This window comes from Branchiostoma lanceolatum, chromosome 18 (genome assembly GCF_035083965.1).
Source record: "Branchiostoma lanceolatum isolate klBraLanc5 chromosome 18, klBraLanc5.hap2, whole genome shotgun sequence".
Taxonomy (NCBI): Eukaryota; Metazoa; Chordata; class Leptocardii; order Amphioxiformes; family Branchiostomatidae; genus Branchiostoma; species Branchiostoma lanceolatum.
Window position 1 is genome coordinate 112,624 of NC_089739.1, and position 21,011 is coordinate 133,634.

The 21,011-nt window shown below is 46.7% G+C and overlaps 1 protein-coding gene and 1 long non-coding RNA gene across 4 annotated transcripts in view; one reads left to right on the plus strand and one right to left on the minus strand.

The window, feature by feature from the left end:
- The window catches only part of LOC136424438 (transcription factor GATA-4-like), a 58,851-nt gene extending 52,777 nt beyond the window's left edge, over window positions 1-6,074 (minus strand). The window contains exons 1-2 of one of the 3 annotated variants that reach the window (XM_066413039.1): window positions 5,556-6,074; window positions 5,182-5,328 (exon numbers count right to left, since the gene is read on the minus strand). The gene's annotated coding sequence lies outside the window, so the exon portion shown is untranslated. Of the gene's footprint in view, window positions 1-5,181 lie in introns of all 3 variants that reach the window. The other 2 variants (XM_066413038.1, XM_066413040.1) reach the window with 2 other exon arrangements.
- Window positions 1,777-9,253, plus strand: LOC136424440 (uncharacterized). The gene is made up of 2 exons (XR_010753888.1): window positions 1,777-3,161; window positions 8,289-9,253. It is a non-coding gene; the product is annotated as an uncharacterized lncRNA (long non-coding RNA).
- The last annotated feature ends 11,758 nt before the right edge of the window (window positions 9,254-21,011 follow it).

The following is a 21,011-nucleotide window of genomic DNA, read 5'->3' on the forward strand; positions in this document are numbered from 1 at the left end:
AAAGAGATGTTTGGCGTTGTCAAATTGGGTATTTAAATAAGTGCCATATCATTTCTGGTGCCCGACGGTCTAATAGTTAGAGTATTTATCTATTCATTGGTTTGGCATGCACACGTTGTTGCTTGAGCAGCCAGGGTTGCCCAACTAACGAATGGAGAAAATACAACCAACTTAGTTAGACTATGGGATAGAAGAAGAAGAAGATGGAGCGTGTCGGGTAGGGTATTTACATGAAATGTTAGTTCGGTGCCGGGGGCCAGTCGGGCCAGCTGGCCGCGACATTACGCGCGCTCCGCCGAACCCAGTCTCTACCCCGTGCCGATAACCACCCCCGCGATAACCTGCAGATATGTGGCCTGTAGCAGACCTCGCTTCTCGCCGCGTCAAGTCAAGTGTAGCTAACGCTGGAACAGTCTGGTGCACAATACTGCAGATATGTGGCCTGTAGCAGACCTCGCTTCTCGCCGTGTGAAGTCAAGTGTAGCTAACGCTGGAACAGTCTGCGTCTGCTGTACAACACTGCAGATATGCCTGTAGCAGACCTCGCTTCTCGCCGTGTCAAGTCAAGTGTAGCTAACGCGGGAACAGTTACAGATATGCCTGCACCACAACTCGCTTCTCGCCGTGTCAAGTCAAGTGTAGCTAACACTGCAACAGTCTGCTGTACAACACTGCAGATAGTCCTGTAGCAGACCTCGCTTCTCGCCGTGTCAAGTCAAGTGTAGCTAACACTGCAACAGTCTGCGTCTGGCGCACAATACTACAGCTGTACGCCTGGCCCCATCCTGACTAGGATATTATTGACTATGGTATCATCATCATCATTATAAGTGGCTAATATCTGATAAATAGAAAATACTAAACGGTGCATTCCGAGGCACCCGGCGGCGGCCATGCCCACACGACAAATCACAATTCATTGGGAAATGCGCCAGAAGTTGAATACATTTCTTTTCTTTTTTATTCAAAGAAAGCATCAAATAATACAAATGAATGGACAAAGACAAAGTGACGGCGGACTCAAGTTGTACTCAACTTATATTCTCGCCACCACTTGTACATTATGGAAAATAAAATGTATGGCAAGACGCACAGATTGAGTGAATGAATGAATACATGTAAATATAAACAGAAGCCGAGTTGAAACGTGAGTCCAAACTCCCCTCCCAGAGGACGAAAAGCAGAAAACACATTTCAAGCAAATAATTGCAAGAACATCAACTCCCGAATCCTGTATTCGAATTTTCAACGGCTGCGCATTCGGTGCGCGCGAACTGCTATCGAGCTGTTCTTTGGTGATGCTGGCAGAAGTCTGTTGGATACTGTAAAATACCGGCGTCTTTACGGCCCAGGTATGACATCAATGGAATTGTGACATCTGTATTTCCTTGCCTCCACAGCGTTATATAAGCCCGACTGTCCGACTCCTAGCTGTAGGAGTGTCTTATTTGTATTGGTAAATCCCCCCCCCCCCCCCACACACACACAAGCTAAGCGCTGACACGTCACATAAGACCCTGTTAGGAAAAGTTCCTCCTCCTGTTTTTCTCGTCATCTCCGCGAGGGAAGGAAGTTCTTCCGTGAAGAGGAAATCCTGTATAATTTTTCTTCACACGCGCACGGCGGAGCAAAATCGCTGAGTCGTCAGGTTCAGCGTGAGACCTGCATCATTACTTAACCTGACGACTCCCCGACGGGCTCGGCTGCTGCGCGGTAATGATGACATGTTGATGACGTCATAAGGCGGCCATGTCCAACAGCAACTCCACAGACGGGCTCGGCTGTTGCGCGGTAATGATGACATGTTGATGACGTCACGAGGCGGCCATGTCCAACAGCAACATACAGAAACTACATTTCACGAACCAGAACAGAAGGCCTGCCCGTTTTGCCACTCCGAACGTCTGAAGATGTTTCAGGCGAAGACTACCAACAGGACACAGCGAGATATTTCTATAGTCCAAACGGCGATGTCTGCAAGACACGAGTTCTGGGACTGGTTGGTGCTTGATCACCTCCAGGAGGCGAGGGTTAAGAGGCTGCAGTGAAATAAGATATCTAACGAACAAGTCGACATGAGAAGAGTTTGACGTCAAATATGCGTCTGTCGCGATCTTATGCTTTCCTGCGGAACGCTCCATGTTATGTACTTACGGAGAAGGACGGGAGAAACGACCGGAGAGACGCCTGGACAGGTTACTCTATTTCCAGGAAAGAGTTCCTGGATACGGAGAAGAACGTTCGTGAACCGACAGGTTGTTTCCAGGGAAACATTTCGGAGAAGGACGGGACCGAATGAGAACTGGCGATTGTCCGACTGGAGAGGCGTTTGAAGAACTGTTTCCGGCCGAGTGGAGTGGGAACGAGAGGCGCTTGAGGAAGTTTTCCGGCCGAGTGAAGTGGGAACGAGAGGCCTCCTGACAGAGAAGAGTCGTGGGAATGTCGCGTGGGCAGGGAGGACGGGCTGGGGGGGATGGTGTGATTTCTTTTCGATCCATGCAAGCACGGACATTTTGGACAAACGTTAGGATTTTGTATACCTGCATATTCATTCACCGTTTTTTCCCATATATAATAGATAACCAGGTAATACTCATGGGCTAAGACACATTTTACAGTATTGTGAAAGAAAAAGTAAGTCCAAAAAAGGCTGTGACTTTTGTTTGAAGTCGTTAGGGCTGCGGCAAGCAGTGTTTTTGTCCCGTCGAAAAAGTCCTCTATTCGAAACCTGGCTAGCTACTTTTTACCGGACCAATTTCAGTATTTTTTTCAAACACCACCCGCGTAGTGAAAAAACACGGCAGAATAACGAGTATTGACCTGCACAGTACTCTGTATCTGACTGTAGAAACACGAATATCAACAGTGGAGTATTCTGACATCTTATCGGGGCCGATAGTTGTGTTTGTTGTACTTTGGGTCTGATATGATTTGGGGAAAATAGATAAAACTAACCCCACAACAGAACGGGCATCACTGATAACCGACTGGACAGGTTATAAACACGAGGCCGGGCCGGGCCGCATCGAAACAACGCCGCCAAACGTTACAGGAAACTCCGCTCTCTGTAGAGCAGTGAACGTCACAGGAAACTCCGCTCTCTGTAGCGGAGTGACTGAGTCAGAAACCGCAGGAAGACTCTGCCTGCCGCCCGATGCCGGGTAAGTCGGGGGTGGAGAGTTAGAATCGGCTACAAAATCTCGCCGCGGGCTCACACGGTCTCAGCTTTGCACGAGTTTATCTGCCGATCAACTTTAACTGTTAACAGCAGAAATCGCTTTGCAGGCTGACAGCACAGAACATGGAAACTAGTCAGACATCCCGGGCACTTTCTACTCTCCAAGCAGAGGTTATTAGACTCCGGCTTGTTTTGGACGTCTTTGTTTTGGCGTTTTTATTTTGATCTCGCTTTTGTCAGGTTTTCTTTTCGTCCGTAGTTTAGCTGGCGGATGTAAAGAAACCCTGTTGTGGTGGGTTTGGGTTGAATCCTTCTCTACAGCACCTCGCCTTGGTCTGCCATGGTCTCGGCGCGAATGAGATCGTCTGTCGACAAACGCGGACCGTTGTTTAGATATCGGTTTGCAGCTGACATGGCGGCTGTTTGCCGCGGGAGTTGTTGGATTTGTCGTGTCGGAATGTCGGAATGGCGAGTTTCAGATCTGCGAGTCGTCAGGCGCGCGAGCGGCAAGCCCGCACTTATCAACAAACTGCGCACTAGTATACACATATCTGATCAACTTAACGTACACATCTACATACACATCTACCCTTATCACATGAACACTCTTACACAATCTAACCTTATCACATGCACACTAACATACAACTGCGCACTATAGTAGTCACATATCTGATCAACTAACATACACATCTAGACCCTATCACATGCACACTATTACACAATCTAACCGTATCGCATACACTAGCCTGATTGCTACTAGCCTATCACAAGTAACTATCACATACGCATGATTAGACCCTAACCCACAGTTATCGTAACCAAACATACACACTGAGTCACATCTAGCCCTGTCTACCTGATTATTAGCCTATCACATTTAACTATCACATTCGCGTGATTCCATCCTATAACCCTATCACAGACACACTTTCGGATTACATCCTATAACCCTATCGCATACACATGATTCCATCCAATAACACTATCACATACACACTTTCGGATTACATCCTATAACCCTATCGCATACGCATGGTTCCATCCTATAACACTATCACATACACACTTTCGGATTACATCCTATAACCCTATCGCATACGCATGGTTCCATCCAATAACACTATCACATACACACTTTCGGATTACATCCTATAACCCTATCGCATACGCATGGTTCCATCCAATAACACTATCACAGACACACTTTCGGATTAGAGTTATCTTATAGAGGAGCTGAAGTCGAGCCGCTTGTTTGTGGAGAACCGTCAAAACCGTTCGAGCCGAAGGTTTGCGGCCGTTCGACACATGCCGGTGCCGTACGCGTGTGTCTATTATGTGGCATATGTGTACTGTTCTGTGCTAGTATGGGGCTGTTGTTGGCTGCGGTATAACTTTTGTTGGCTGCTGGTCTAGCCGATAGTTTAAGGCACTTCAATGGATCAGAATAGGGCACTAACTACCGGTGGTTTCCTACAGTATAATGCGTTTTGCAGTCTTTCAAAAACTTATCTTATGCCTTATCCCAAAACTTTCAATGCCTTCCCCGTGCGCTACGAACAGTGTTTCCAATAGCGAACAGGGAGTTCTGCTGTAGTAGCCGCCAAAACAGCCTCCGGAACAGGAGACACCGCCGTTTATGGGCAGAAAGTTGTGATCATGAAAATGTTCTCGGAAATCTGTTTCTCTCCTTATTTTACAAAGACCAGAACCCGACCCGTCCGTTCAGTTCTGCGTGTGTCCACACCTCACAACGTCCCTGCGAGGCCGACACGTGTCTCGGGTGGCTTACCTGTGTTTCAGGTGTTTATACCTGTTGTTGGTGTTCTACCTGTGCGTTATGATAAACAACAACAACAACAACAATGCTAACCCCGCAACAGAAAGACGCCGGCCCGACCCGGACCCGCCCTGGAAGCGAGCGAACCCGACCCGCGCGCCGAACCTCACCGCGGTGTTAACTTACAATGATTGGCAAATAATGCGCTCATTCGGAAAATCACCTTCAAGTACCAGCTCTCAGCGATGCCGTGTGGAGCGATGAACACCGGGTCGTCAGCGGGGAGTGGGCGGGGATGGTCGGCTGGTCGCGCCGAGGAGTTGTCTGGAGAGGCACGGTGATGTCCAGCCGGTCGGGAAACTGTCCGGAACTGTGGAGAACAAACGGTGTCAGGGACGTGGGAACGAGATGTCGTGATGACACTGGGTACGAGATGAGTTTGTGTGCGGAGCACACAGCCAGGTGTGTATTAAGGACAGGTGTGTACAGGTGAGGTACGGGTTACCTGTGTACAGGTACGGGTTACCTGTGCAGCTGCTATCTCCCGCAATGCCAGCTAATGTGTGCGCTGTAGTTACGGAATGTCCCGGGCCCCACCCATGCATGTCGCTGGCGGCCCTCACGGCGTCCGGCGCCCATTTGTTACGTGTTGAGGCGCGGCAGAGCCTAGTAACGCCCGCGAGTCTCTCCGCGCTCCCAGACAACGCACCAATGTTCCCGGTCCCCAGACTGCGCGGCGCCAGCGCCTCCAAGTTTGCCTAACCCATTTGCAGGTAATAGATCCCGCAAATATCGGCCGACACGGGCTGACATGTCACCTGGAGGGCCGCGGCCCGCTCTCAGCCTCACCACGGCCCGCTGCGCCTGAAAGGTCCGGCGGATCCGGCGGTAGGCAGGCGGCGGGGCCGCCCTTCCCCCCGCCCGGTGCTGAGTGACGCCCCGGCCCGTGTGCTTATCTCTGATGGCCGCACCATCGATAATGCGGATCGGTAATCAGGCCTGTAATTGTCGCCTTTATCGGGCGTCATGGCGGCAGCGTCGGGCCTTATCTCAACTCCGACATTCGCGCATGTAAACTTTGCCGTCCCGTAACACAACAACAACCCGCCATTCGCGCATGTAAACTTTGCCGTCCCGTAACACAACAACAACCCGACATTCGCGCATGTTAACTTTGCCGTCCCGTAACACAACAACAACCCGCCATTCGCGCATGTAAACTTTGCCGTCCCGTAACACAACAACAACCCGACATTCGCGCATGTAAACTTTGCCGTCCCGTAACAAAACAACAACTCCGACATTCGCGCATGTAAACTTTGCCGTCCCGTAACACAACAACAACCCGCCATTCGCGCATGTAAACTTTGCCGTCCCGTAACACAACAACAACCCGACATTCGCGCATGTAAACTTTGCCGTCCCGTAACACAACAACAACTCCGACATTCGCGCATGTAAACTTTGCCGTCCCGTAACACAACAACAACCCGCCATTCGCGCATGTAAACTTTGCCGTCCCGTAACACAACAACAACCCGACATTCGCGCATGTAAACTTTGCCGTCCCGTAACACAACAACAACCCGCCATTCGCGCATGTAAACTTTGCCGTCCCGTAACACAACAACAACCCGCCATTCGCGCATGTAAACTTTGCCGTCCCGTAACACAACAACAACCCGACATTCGCGCATGTAAACTTTGCCGTCCCGTAACACAACAACAACCCGACATTCGCGCATGTAAACTTTGCCGTCCCGTAACACAACAACAACCCGACATTCGCGCATGTAAACTTTGCCGTCCCGTAACACAACAACAACCCGACATTCGCGCATGTAAACTTTGCCGTCCCGTAACACAACAACAACCCGACATTCGCGCATGTAAACTTTGCCGTCCCGTAACACAACAACAACCCGACATTCGCGCATGTAAACTTTGCCTGCCCGGTCGCCGCTGCACCACAACTCCGCTATAAAGCGGCCTTATTGCCACCGGCGATGACATGAAACAACAAACGTGCCATCACAGCGGCGCGCGCCGACCCGAAAACATCCCCATCCATTTCACATTCCTCCCCCCCGATATTTCACCCCAGCCACTGCAGAAGGGCTGTTTATCGGCGTTCTGCGCCTTTAATGTTTAATTTGCCACTCAGAACGGTTTTATCAGGCGCGCTCCGTGATAGCAACTTGCTACAAGACCTCTGCATGCCGGAAGGGCCGGGCGGGACCCAGTCTCACCTGGAACACGGGCCGGACTCACGTTTGGGCTAACGATGTGGAGAGGGCAAGATGATGGGTCTAGTGTCTTTCTCAATGATATTGTTCCTGACCGTGAGAAAACGATGCAGGAACCCACATGATGTAGAAGAAGGGCCGGGCGGGACCCAGTCTCACCTGGTACACGTACCGGACTCACGTTTGGGTTAACGATGTGGAGAGGGCAAGATGATGGGTCTAGTGTCTTTCTCAATGATAGTGTTCCTGACCGTGAGAAAACGATACAGGAACCCACATGACGTAGAAGAAGGGCCGGGCGGGACCCAGTCTCACCTGGTACACGGGCCGGACTCACGTTTGGGCTAACGATACGGAAATGGCAAGATGATGGGCCTGGTGTCTTAATGATAGTGTTCCTGACCGTGAGAAAACAAACCTACTTTAGAATCAAAGAACCCACATATTATAGAAGAAGTCTGTGAATCGTCTTCCACTGCCTCAAGAGAAGAAGTCAAACCCAACAAATCTAGCTCGATGCGTAATTCAGTATGTGGTTTAACGTAGAAAGTCTTTGCCCCTGGGTTTGTATTTGAAGTAAACTTGATAACGCGAGCAGTAAGAACCTGGTTTTACTTGGGAAACTTCAGGTGCTGACGCCTCCTGTACTCAGTTGTCCATAAATCACGCGGAAACGACTCGATGTGCGAACTGCGCAGGTTGTGTTGGTACCGTGTTTACTGCGCAAGTTATGTTGGTACCGTGTTAACTGCGCAAGTTATGTTGGTACCGTGTTTTATTGGAAAGTAATCTCTCTAGCTCTGACGTCACGTCACCAGTTGGGCCGTGAGTTTTGTAGACGTTTCTGTAATGTTCCGAAATAGTTTGTTTCTTGTAAATTATCCTGCGCCACGGCCCTCCATCTGACCGCGAGACTCCGACGCGACTCCGACGCGACACAGGTGCCCCACATGCGCAACGCAACTGTCAAAGCGGCACAGGCGCGACACAGGGTTGACATTAACGCGCTGATGAGACTCCAACGACACGACTACGACACAGACTCGACCCACCTCAACACCTTTTCTCTTTGCTCCACTTCCAGCCTCAAACCCACCTGACGGCAGGAGACGAACTGGCGAGAGGACCTGCGGAGATGTCCAGGTTCAAGTCCGTCAAACTCAGGATCAGTGATGAGACTCTCATCCCGACTCGTTGTAGCCGACGTCTCAAACAACAGAAGAAATCACCAGCCTGCCAGTCCTCGTCACATCCAGCCTCGGGCGTCACTAAACGGACCCCTTAGAAACCTTTATTAAGCTATTCACGTACATTTGACACGTTATATATATCCTTACTTACATTTGGGACACAGACGATGTCTGACAACCCCCTGGAAATGCCAACAGAAGAAGAACTTTATTGCACGACAATTGTACATGCGTGTCCAGATGGCAGAAACAGTGGGATAGGTTATGTGATATATAAGTTATAACCTCCCCGGACTTTAGGTAGGCCTATATTGTATGTTGACGCAGTGTTTATCTTTATCTCGTAGACGTAGGTTAGAGATGAAATGACTGTAAAACTGTGGGTGACTTAACAAAACTGTCAGTACTTTTCTATACGGCTGAATGTTGCACCCCCTTGTTAAGCCCCCCTCTCACTGGGCCCGCGGCACGCTGGCGGCGTCGCTGCGTCCTAAAAACCCCTCTCACTGGGCCCGCGGCACGCTGGCGGCGTCGCTGCGGCCGATCGAATTGACAAAGCACTCAACGAATTTCATCGACAAAAATCTTTATAAGCTTTGTGTGTTTTGTTATCTTTTTGGTCATACTTGTACGTTTTGAATGATATTCCCATTATAAAGTCAAGGGTAACACAAATCCAGTTTAGAACGCAGCGACGCTGCCAGCGCAGCGTGCCGCGGGTCCAGTGAGAGGGGGGCTTTAACATCAGGACCCACTTGTACTTTCTCTGTTATTACATGTTACACATGCTTGAAATGAAATTTATTGCAAGATCATGTACAACTAGGGCTAAATGCATTAAGCTAGATGCCTAGAGTATGATAAAAAAAACATGCTATGCATTTTCTATATATATGCATACATGTAATTTACATGTAATTTACATACTACAGTAAACCAGTCTCCGGCGATGGTTATTGTACCCACTTGCTGATGACGTCACGACAGTGTCTGTGCACGTGCCCCTGCCGGGTCAGTCAAGTTCACGTGTTCCCGTCAGGACTCAGGAGTAACTTGTTATGTTTTCTGCCCTGTCACCTGGCGCATGTTAACGTTGTATGGATGAACCCGATGTCAGGGGGCAGTAGTTATTAGACTGGCCCGTTTCCCTCCCACTTCACTGTCCGGATGCCGTTAGAAATGTACCTCTGGTGACGTCCCCACCCTCCGGGGCACTCGTGACCCCCACCCCCGTGGCACTCGGCACCAATAAAAGGACCTGTTAGTTAATCAATGTGCAGCCAAGTTCGTCCTACATCACCCTCTACCCAACCCCAACCCCCTCATCACCAGTGCCTTGTTGTAAGCTGGAGCACGCCACCAGCCTCTCCATCCAGTCCACCCCAACCCCCTGATGGACTGTGCTGGATGGAGCGGCCTGGCGGTGTGCTCCAGCTTGCAACAAGAGGCTGCGTCAGGAGGCAGTGAGAATCAGCGCTCGCGAGGCCTCAGCGCGAGGCCTGCTTGAGTGGTGTGGTCCAGCAGCATGCAGCAGCAGCGCGAGGCCTGGGCCGTGTAACTGTCAGGCCCCTCCATCGGGCTTAACCCCGCAGACAGCCGGCGGGCCGACTCCGGGACCGGCTGGGACGATATTTTGACTCCGTCTGAACTCAGCCAACCAGAAGTACATCGGGGAAAGGCAGCTTTCGGGGCGAATGTGACAGTTTGACATGGCAATAGTGATGCGTCAAGTTCGTGCATGAGGGCCGTTTGCGAAGGAAGAAGGGGTCAGGAGTGCATATCCATACATACATACATACATACAGTACTGGGGAAATAATTGGTTAATGACATATGCATGCTTTTTAAAGTTATAAATCATTGATGAGTCAAAAGCTCACCATATAGAATTTACAGAGTTTCGGACGATCGGACGCTTCCTGTTGTTCATAAGTTAATCCCGAGGAATGTTCCTTTATTCCGGCCGTCCCCTATGTTCGGACAGGGTGGAATGTTCCTTTATTCCGGCCGTCCTATGTTCGGACAGGGTGGAATGTTCCTTTGTTCCGGCTGCCCCCAAAGTTCGGACACATCGCCGTTAATCTGCCATTATTCCCCGCCCCACAATCCTATCTGCTCCGTATGTCCAAATAAGGACCTTTGATGAGTTTAGAGTTTCCTCACGAGGGTTGAGTCGGACGTTATTACCTCCATGGAAAATGGAGGTATAGTTTTGGGTCTGTTTGTGCGTGCGTGCGTGTGTGTATGTGTGTGTGTGCGTGTGTTGGGGGGGGGGGGGGGGGTATGGTGCAATATCTGAAGAAACTCCGAATGGATTGCGATTATATTTGGTGTGGATAGGTGATGTGGACTCGAAGGTCAAGGTCGATTTTGGGCCTTCTGGTGGTCGACCTCCGTTCTGCAGCCTTCTGGCGGTCGACCTCCGTACTGCAGCAGAGGTTCTGTTTTTTGTATCTTTGTTCCTGGACATGGCGTGGTATTGTTTGTCACCTGATACCACGCGTCATGACGTCATGACTCACGAGGGGTCAGGTCGGGCGGTGTTTGTCACCTGATATCGCACGTCATAACGTCATGTGTTGGTCAAGTTGCGGCCGGGCAGGACAGGAAAGCACTTTAAATGGTACTTAAACATGTATCAAAACGTTTCCTCGTACGTACACACAGTACACAGGAAAACACGTTATTTGTACTCCAATATTTGTCAAAACCTTTTTTTTACGTATTTAAAGAACCACGCAGGAAGCACGTTAATTTGTACTCAAATATTTACCCAAACGTTAGCATTTCTATGCATTTAAGAAAACACAAAGGAGAACGTGTTATTTGCTACTAAAAACGTATCACACGTTTACGTTTCCACGTATATAAGAAAGCTCAGAGAGAAATGTATTATTTGGTACTTCCACGAAAAAAAAACTTCCGCACACAGGAAAATGCCCCTTATTCTATATAATCAAACAGTTACTTGAAACGTGTGTAAAGGCCACGAACAAATCCGGGTCGCTTGATTATTTGCAAAGCTTCCAAAAAGGGTCTAATGCGTCCACTTTAATCCATCAATCTATCCACAAAACGTGTATCACGACTCCCCCCGCATCGCCTAGTCTCTGCCAGACTAACTACGATGGCTGTAGGAAAAATAATTTCGCCAGGGAAGTTTTGTCACCATAGGGGAAATGTTAACCTTCCCGCGTATTGACTCCCCTGGACAAACATTCTCCTTTTTCTTTTCGAATTCTACAATCATTACCCCCGTAGAAAGGCCTGTTGGAGGCTACGTTTCGTCGCTGCCAACCTGCGAGGGTTCCTGTATAAATCCTGCCCCCGTAGGAAGGCCTGGTGGAGGCTACGCCGCTGACAGCCGGGAGGGTTCCTGTATAAATCCTGCCCCCGTAGGAAGGCCTGGTGGAGGCTACGCCGCTGACAGCCGGGAGGGTTCCTGTATAAATCCTGACCCCGTAGGAAGGCCTGGTGGAGGCTACGGGAAGGTTCCTGTATAAATCCTGCTCCCGTAGAAAGGCCTGTTGGAGGCTACGGGAGGGTTCCTATATAAATCCTGCCCCCGTAGGAAGGCCTGTTGGAGGCTACGGGAGGGTTCCTGTATAAATCCTGCCCCCGTAGGACGGCCTGTTGGAGGCTACGGGAAGGTTCCTGTATAAATCCTGCCCCCGTAGGAAGGCCTGTTGGAGGCTACGGGAGGGTTCCTGTATAAATCCAGCCCCCGTAGGAAGGCCTGTTGGAGGCTACGCCGCTGACAGCCGGGAGGGTTCCTGTATAAATCCTGCCGGCGGGTTCGCTGGTCAGTTGACATGTCAGGTTTTGTGACGCCGAGTTCTGCAGGAAACCGGGAAAACCGCAGAAATGTGCTCAGCTAACGGCCTTTCTTACACAAACCCAGCATCCTGAAGGCCGCTATAGACTCGCGCAGGCTCGGCTCAGATTTTCTACAGGAAGCCTTGTCCAGAACAGAAAAAAAAAGAAGAGAGAGAAGCACTCGCACTCACCACTGAGACACACTTCCCCCTATGTGGTACACAGACCGATAGTTTCGACTGTTATCGTCCAAGTTCTATATCATAGATCTCTGTACCTCATTCCAAAAACGATATCAAATCATCGATTCTGTAATACAGTACTGTTGTCGATGATGTTTTTAGTTATAAATACAGGATGGATTAGCCTTTGAGTATTGTTGTTTATTTAATAGCTGTTACATACATTGTACTGTTTACGATTGTCGAGCAGTTCCTTCATGCTACAACTAACATTTACATACTTGTTTTCCCTGCCGTCGACCTGGCCGTTATACATATATAAATACATATATAACGTCACACGGACTACAATATCGCCATGCAAGGCGGCGACGACAGCGGCACCCGCGTACGTCCATGCGCGTCAGACGGACCTATATCGTCAGGCGGCTGCTTATGTACATTATCCTCGTTATCAGGCCCGGCCGTGACCCCGGGTCAAGCAGCCCGCTTTATGCGCAGATTGGCGATATTTGCCGAAGCCTCCAGAGTAACTCCGCAGGGCTGGTGGCACGGGAAAAGCTACTTACCTCACTCAACTCTGAACAAGTGTCCTTCCAAGTACAAACGACAAAATGACTGAGTGTAATGTCATACCAGAAATCCGCCATGTTGTTATGAGGACAAGTAAACAGTGAAGGACTGATAGGTGATATTTGAAAGCTCCACAGTAACACAGTATATATTACCGTACAGACCGAGAAATGCTGCTTACTTCAGACACGGCTGAATACGTATAACAACAACGCTTTTACCGACACCCTGCGTGAAATGCCGCATGGTATTTCTTGGGACAAATAAGAGTTTCTTACAAAATCCTATCTAGAGAAGCTACATTAACTCTATAGCTGCGTCGTATTAAAGGGCATGAGATAGGCTTCCCGACGTACAAAACTGGCAACAATTATGTTAGCTACCTCCTACAGTCATGTAGTCTCTACCAGACTAACCACGCCGGCTATAGGGCCTGGCGGAGGCAAACAGGCATGTAGTCTCTACCAGACTAACTACGCCGGCTATAGGGCCTGGTGGGGGCAAACAGGCATGTAGTCTCTACCAGACTAACCACGCCGGCTATGCCTGGTGGAGGCAAACAGGCATGTAGTCTCTACCAGACTAACCACGCCGGCTATAGGGCCTGGTGGGGGCAAGCAGGCATGTAGTCTCCACCAGACTAACCACGCCGGCTATGCCTGGTGGAGGCAAACAGGCATGTAGTCTCCACCAGACTAACCACGCCGGCTATGCCTGGTGGAGGCAAACAGGCATGTAGTCTCCACCAGACTAACCACGCCGGCTATAGGGCCTGGTGGGGGCAAGCAGGCATGTAGTCTCCACCAGACTAACCACGCCGGCTATGCCTGGTGGAGGCAAACAGGCATGTAGTCTCCACCAGACTAACCACGCCGGCTATGCCTGGTGGAGGCAAACAGGCATGTAGTCTCCACCAGACTAACCACGCCGGCTATAGGGCCTGGTGGGGGCAAGCAGGCATGTAGTCTCCACCAGACTAACCACGCCGGCTATAGGGCCTGGTGGGGGCAAGCAGGCATGTAGTCTCCACCAGACTAACCACGCCGGCTATAGGGCCAGGCGGAGGCAAGCAGGCATGGGTTTGGTACGACAATCGAGCGTTCACAGTTTGACGTCGATACAAAGTTTATATGTGGCATATTTGCCCACGACCTGGCAGTATGGACGATGTTCCTTTGTAAAGGTGTGGAGAAACGCTACCGACTCAAGTCGCTACCGAACTAGTGCCCCGTTAAGTACATAACGACTAATTAGCCGGCAGTAATGTTACTAGTGACGTGACGTCACGCGGTTGCCATGGCGACGGGAGTTGTCCAGCTGCTCGGAGTGTGAATATTTCCTTTAAGACTTTTAGTCCCGAGTATGAGATAACGTCTTGAAGACGTCATGTGCTGGTACCAAAGCCACATGTTTGAGATACGGAAGACCTGTCCTCGGCTGACGTCCAGCGAAGCGGTTGCTTTGGACCAGTTTTGTAGCAAATAAAAAACACGAAAAAAAGACAAAAAAAGTGTCTTAATCATGGAAATAATGTGTCTTTTTGTGTAAGCGGTTAGTACATGACAAGGTAATGTAAGCTATGATTGATACACGTACTGAACCTACAAACACATCTGAGCTGGTTTGTGAATATCAGAGATTCCCCCTGGAGGGAAACCTCCTCTGTGCTGGTTTGAGGGAATTTTACTACTTTGATTCTCCTACATTCCAGTCTACATGTGAAATATCAGAACACTAAGGATGAAACAGCACCTCATTTCGGTTTGGAATATCACAACCAGCAAGTGCCACGTGCACATTTTGCTGGTTGTGATACAAGTTACAAGTTACGTCCGAAGACTACTGAAATTGATAATGAATTGAAAGATTGGAATTGAATACAACTCTAGCGGTGCAGGTCACGGGGATATGTCGACCGTCTGAAAAATGTTGCTCGCTATGAACACCCCTTTGCAATGCTAGCCGTGTTTAGTGTTTACCTCTATGTGATAGCTTATAGCCGTAGATACAACCGTATTTATATCCAGAATAATGATTTAAAGCATATTGTGTTTATCGCTATTGTATACTAGTTTCCAAACTTTGGCTTATTTGAAGCTTGGTGCCATCTTGAGCACGATCTTCGTGTTCGTCTCCATAGCAAACTGCCTGTGTGTCATTAAAGGTGTTTATCTATAGCGTACTGTTTTGTACATTATTGTGTGATATAGCGTATAGCTATAGCGTGATATAGTGTTTATCTGTTTGGTACGTTATTGTGTGATAAAGCGTATAGCCTATAACGTCATATATTGTTTATCTGTTTTGTACATTATTGTGTGATAAAATGTTTATCTGGTACATTGTTGTGTGATACAGCGTATAGCTATAGCGTGATATATTGTTGAGTCAGTTTGGTACATTATTGTGTGATATAGTGTTTATCAGTTTGGTACATTATTGTGTGATATAGTATTTATCAGTTTGGTACGTTATTGTGGGATAAAGTGTTTATCTGGTACATTGCTGTGTGATATAGTGTTTATCAGTCGGTACATTGCTGTGTGATATAGTGTTTATCTGTTTTGTACATTATTGTGTGATATATTATTTATCAGTTTGGTACATTATTGTGTGATATGGTATTTATCAGTTTGGTACATTATAGTGTGATATAGTCTTTATCTGTTTTGTACATTTTAGTGTCATATAGTGTTTATCTGTTTTGTACATTATAGTGTGATAAAGTGTTTATCAGTTTGGTACATTATTGTGTGATATATTATTTATCAGTTTGGTACGTTATTGTGTGATATAGTATTTATCAGTTTGGTACATTATAGTGTGATATAATGTTTATCAGTTTGGTAAGTTATTGTGTGATATAGTGTTTATCTGTTTGGTACGTTATTGTGTGATATAGTATTTATCAGTTTGGTACATTATAGTGTGATATAGTGTTTATCTGTTTGGTACATTATTGTGTGATATATTATTTATCAGTTTGGTACGTTATTGTGTGATATAGTATTTATCAGTTTGGTACATTATAGTGTGATATAGTGTTTATCTGTTTGGTACATTATTGTGTGATATATTATTTATCAGTTTGGTACGTTATTGTGTGATATAGTATTTATCAGTTTGGTACATTAAAGTGTGATATAATGTTTATCAGTTTGGTAAGTTATTGTGTGATATAGTGTTTATCTGTTTGGTACGTTATTGTGTGATATAGTATTTATCAGTTTGGTACATTATAGTGTGATATAGTGTTTATCTGTTTTGTACATTATTGTGTGATATAGTGTTTATCAGTTTGGTACGTTATTGTGTGATATAGTGTTTATCGGTTTTGTACATTATTGTGTGATATAGTGTTTATCAGTTTGGTACATTATTGTGTGATATAGTGTTTATCTGTTTGGTACATTATTGTGTGATAGTTTATCTGTTTGGTACGTTATTGTGTGATATAGTGTTTATCGGTTTTGTACATTATTGTGTGATATAGTGTTTATCTGTTTGGTACATTATAGTGTGATATAGTGTTTATCTGTTTGGTACATTATTGTGTGATATATTATTTATCAGTTTGGTACGTTATTGTGTGATATAGTATTTATCAGTTTGGTACATTATAGTGTGATATAGTGTTTATCTGTTTGGTACATTATTGTGTGATATATTATTTATCAGTTTGGTACGTTATTGTGTGATATAGTATTTATCAGTTTGGTACATTAAAGTGTGATATAATGTTTATCAGTTTGGTAAGTTATTGTGTGATATAGTGTTTATCTGTTTGGTACGTTATTGTGTGATATAGTATTTATCAGTTTGGTACATTATAGTGTGATATAGTGTTTATCGGTTTTGTACATTATTGTGTGATATAGTGTTTATCAGTTTGGTACGTTATTGTGTGATATAGTGTTTATCGGTTTTGTACATTATTGTGTGATATAGTGTTTATCAGTTTGGTACATTATTGTGTGATATAGTGTTTATCTGTTTGGTACATTATTGTGTGATAGTTTATCTGTTTGGTACGTTATTGTGTGATATAGTGTTTATCGGTTTTGTACATTATAGTGTGATATAGTGTTTATCAGTTTGGTACGTTACTGTGTGATAGAGTGTTTATCTGTTTGGTACGTTACTGTGTGATATAGTGTTTATCTGTTTGGTACATTATAGTGTGATATAGTGTTTATCTGTTTTATACATTATTGTGTGATATAGTGTTTATCTGTTTTATACATTATAGTGTGATATAGTGTTTATCTGTTTGGTACATTATAGTGTTTTATACTGTTTATCTCTATAAGCAGTATAACTGTGTGACTATTGTGCGCTATCTGTATAGTGTTATTGTACTACTATCTCAACTAGCGGTACTCAAGCCCACATTATCAGCGCAAATAGTCGCAGAAACACCTTTCGGCGCGGAGGGGTTTATAAACAGCGATAAGCCAGGTGAGTTTACAGGTGTGCAGCACAGGTAAGGTCCCGTGAACCAGGTAGGGAAACTTCTGTCCAAAGTTTCGCGTTTGTTCCCCCATCAAATAAAGGTGTTTTCTGCCGCGGCGTCGATTAATAACACTTAACGATTCCTTATCTCCGGCGCCGTTTCAACAGCGCTATCGGCAGAAAGGCTTTCATCAGGTTGATTTTTAACAGTTACACAAAATGTACACAGGCTGAGTGTGTGCTTAGCGCGCCCCGCATTCCTACCGTCCTGCGAAACGCGCCACAACACGTTACAGAGCACACACCTCTGTGTGCCCGGTCAAAGTATAACGAGCAGAAATTACATTAATAGATGAAAAAATGCCCCCTCAGCGCCGCCTCACCCCGAGGTGCACCCAGCGGGGCGCTCCGGGCGGACCCTCGGGCGGGGTGCCCTCCTGACCCGAGCGCGATTAAAAAAGCATAACGGTAGATATTTGCGTGTAAATTACACAGCGGAAGATACGGCGTATCGGGCGGATTCCGCCGCAGTTTAAACCGGAGCGCGCCGGGAACAATGGCGGGGGGACCGTTTGTACATGCCATAGTTTCCCCCCTGTACCCGCACCTAAACAACCACCCGTCCGACTGTGTGAGGAGGGGGGTGAGTGTGTTTGTAGGGGGCATTCACACGGAAGGTGTGTTTGTGCTGGGGGGGGGGGGTACAGCATACACGGGGCTACATGTTTGAAGTAGCACTCAACATACCATCATGCTGTAGGCAAGTCTTGTTGTCGTTGATCTATTTCAGAATTAATGGTCATTTTACAATTTTTCGATCTTATCAAAGAATCTGTGCCATCCCTAAATGAAATTTGACAAATGGTAAGTCGCAAAGTAGCCTAGACTTACGCAACATAATGTTTACAATACTGTCAATAGTTCCGCTTAATAATTACCGTGCGTTTCATTCGATATAGTAATGCGGTAATTAGAATTGTTGAAAAATAGACTTAGATTGTAACTTATCTGTATATTGCCATACATTGTCACCGATACAATTGTTGTGCAATAAAATAGTTCTATGTGCATTCTACATACACACACACATGTATATATATATATATATATATGATATCTGCATCCTGTATTTGATTCATTGCCAGATGCTAGTGGATATGCGTTTAGGGTTTCAACATCAATTATCATGACAAGCGTCAAAACGTTTTCAGAGATTCAAAGTGGCTCTATTGCAAGGCATCACGGGACCCCCGGTTTACGCCCTTCCGAAAGACGAACGCAGCTCCAACCAGAATGCCTTGACATGTTTATTTGTCTGCCTTTTCAATGTGCTAGAAATGCATGAAAAACTGTAACATGGGCGCCTCTTCAGTACAATAGTACCAACTGCCCTCCTTGCACAGTTCAAAACTAGAGAGAAGTGTGATTGGGTAAAACCGCTCATCCCGTCAGCGCAATCCAAAATGGACCATGTATTCGTAAATTGGCGCGCTGCAGTAACGATATCTAGCGGCGGATGTGCGTACTGCAGCTAGTAGCCCATGTTGCAACTCAAACTCTGCAGAAGGGTTTCTTTTCAGTACGTCATTTTTGTTTGTTTTTTGTTTTGTTTGTTAATCTTTTGGTTGATTAGTCAATTCATTGATTTACAAACGGAATGAATTAAATACAGTCAAACCTGCCTAGGCGACCACCTTTTCAACGCGACCACCTGGCCATGGCGACCGCTTTTTCTCGGTCCCGAAAATTTTCCCCATTGGCACAAGCATTAAGCTGCCTGCCCAAGGCGACCACCTGCACAACGCGACCGCGACCGCCACGAATTGGGACCGCACAGAGCACAATCCCTGCCCATGGCGGTCGCCTAATTTTCAAGCGTGTGGTGACATCAGATCATTTTGCTGTCGGATTTCACGGAAATGTTTTCAAGACTTTAAAGGACAAAAATAAGATCAAAAATATATGGAATAGCAATGTTATACCATCGATTCCTCCATGAAGTGTTTTAATAAAACGTTCCCCCTATAAACATTGTAAAGACAAATGTTTGTGATGTTGTTGTGCCTATCGTAATCTTATAGTCAGTTCCGTTTAAACTCAACTTTCAAAACGAATACGTAGTGCATGGCGTCAAAAAGTCAGATTTCACAGAAATTACCATCTATTTCTTGTATTTTCAACAAAAATGTGTCTGTATCTTGCTAAATTCCGCAGAAAAATGACTTCGCGGCGGGCAAAACATCAGGCGAGAAAATGTTGTTCCTTGGTCCCGACGCCATCTTGGATTTCGGGCGGCCCAGATTTGGCGTACCGCTGACCTTTGTAAAACACGATGATTTTGTGTATGAACATTTAAGAATACTCTAGTTATTGGTGAAAATCAAAATTCTTATTTTCTTTTTATTTCCATGAAGCTCACAGACCTTTTTTGGACGCTGTGCGTTCTGCTGCACTGACTTACCCTTCGATGCGGTGGCATAGAGCTTCGCGGCGCGGCGCGACGAAATCACACCGTTAACGCGTTCCGTTTTCATCTTTAGTCGTCAGATCGAAATTTTTTTGCCAATTTTTTTACCCTTTCATCCAGCGGTCGGCGACCCAAAAAAGGCTGGGACCAGCAGGCGTTTTCTAGGGATCTGTCTTAGGCCTTAAAACTTCGATGATGTGCGTGTGTGTGTGTACTATTCAATGTAACGTGTGAATGCGGGAGGGCGCTGCGAGATCATCGAGGCAACCATCGTTTTATAGTCAAAATTATGACGAACATTTCTACACGATGTAGCGGTATACAATTATTACATCGATAACGGAAAATGTAATTTTTGTAGGATCTTTCTGTCAATGAGAATTGAACCTGGTGAGGGTCATTCTGTCTAAATTCACATAATTTTTTCATCATTTACGTACTGTATTTGAAAACCTCGACCTGGAAACATGTGAGTGGAATCCTCTTCATGGCGACCACCTGTCCATCGCGACCGTTTTTGCTCGGTCCGCCGGGTGGTCGCCTTGGGCAGGTTTGACTGTATTGAGAATGAACTTTCGTGTTTATGTCGGATCGGAAGTCTCTGACAGTCTGACTAAAGCCTCACTCACTCACTCACTCACTCACTCACTCACTCACTCACTCACTCACTCACTCACTCACTCACTCTCTCACTCACTCACTCACTCACTCACTCACTCACTATCCAGTTCAAGGTTTGTCCACGCCAGAACAGAGAAGAAACCTAGCAGCCTTCTCTCGTACTGCAGATTAAAAGCCTGGTAATTCTGTAGTCATCATGTGGAAAGATAGACTCTATGGTCCGTGGTACAGCGAGTCAGTGTTCTGGAGAACCTTGCGCTGGTTGAAGGTTTAAAGCGACTCTTAGCGGACACTACCAGAACTGCAGGCTGGGTGGCTTCGAGACTCGAACGGCAGGTGCAGAGAAGGAAGGGGTCATTGACCCCTAAGCCAGGCTCTGCTGTAGTAATCTGCCCGTGACGTGGAATGGCCGAGCGGCTAGGCTTGCGGACACTGGCCCCGTGTAGAGGTCACGGGTTCGATTCCTGGCAAGAATTGACATGACTTCGGTTGGGGAGGACATGACT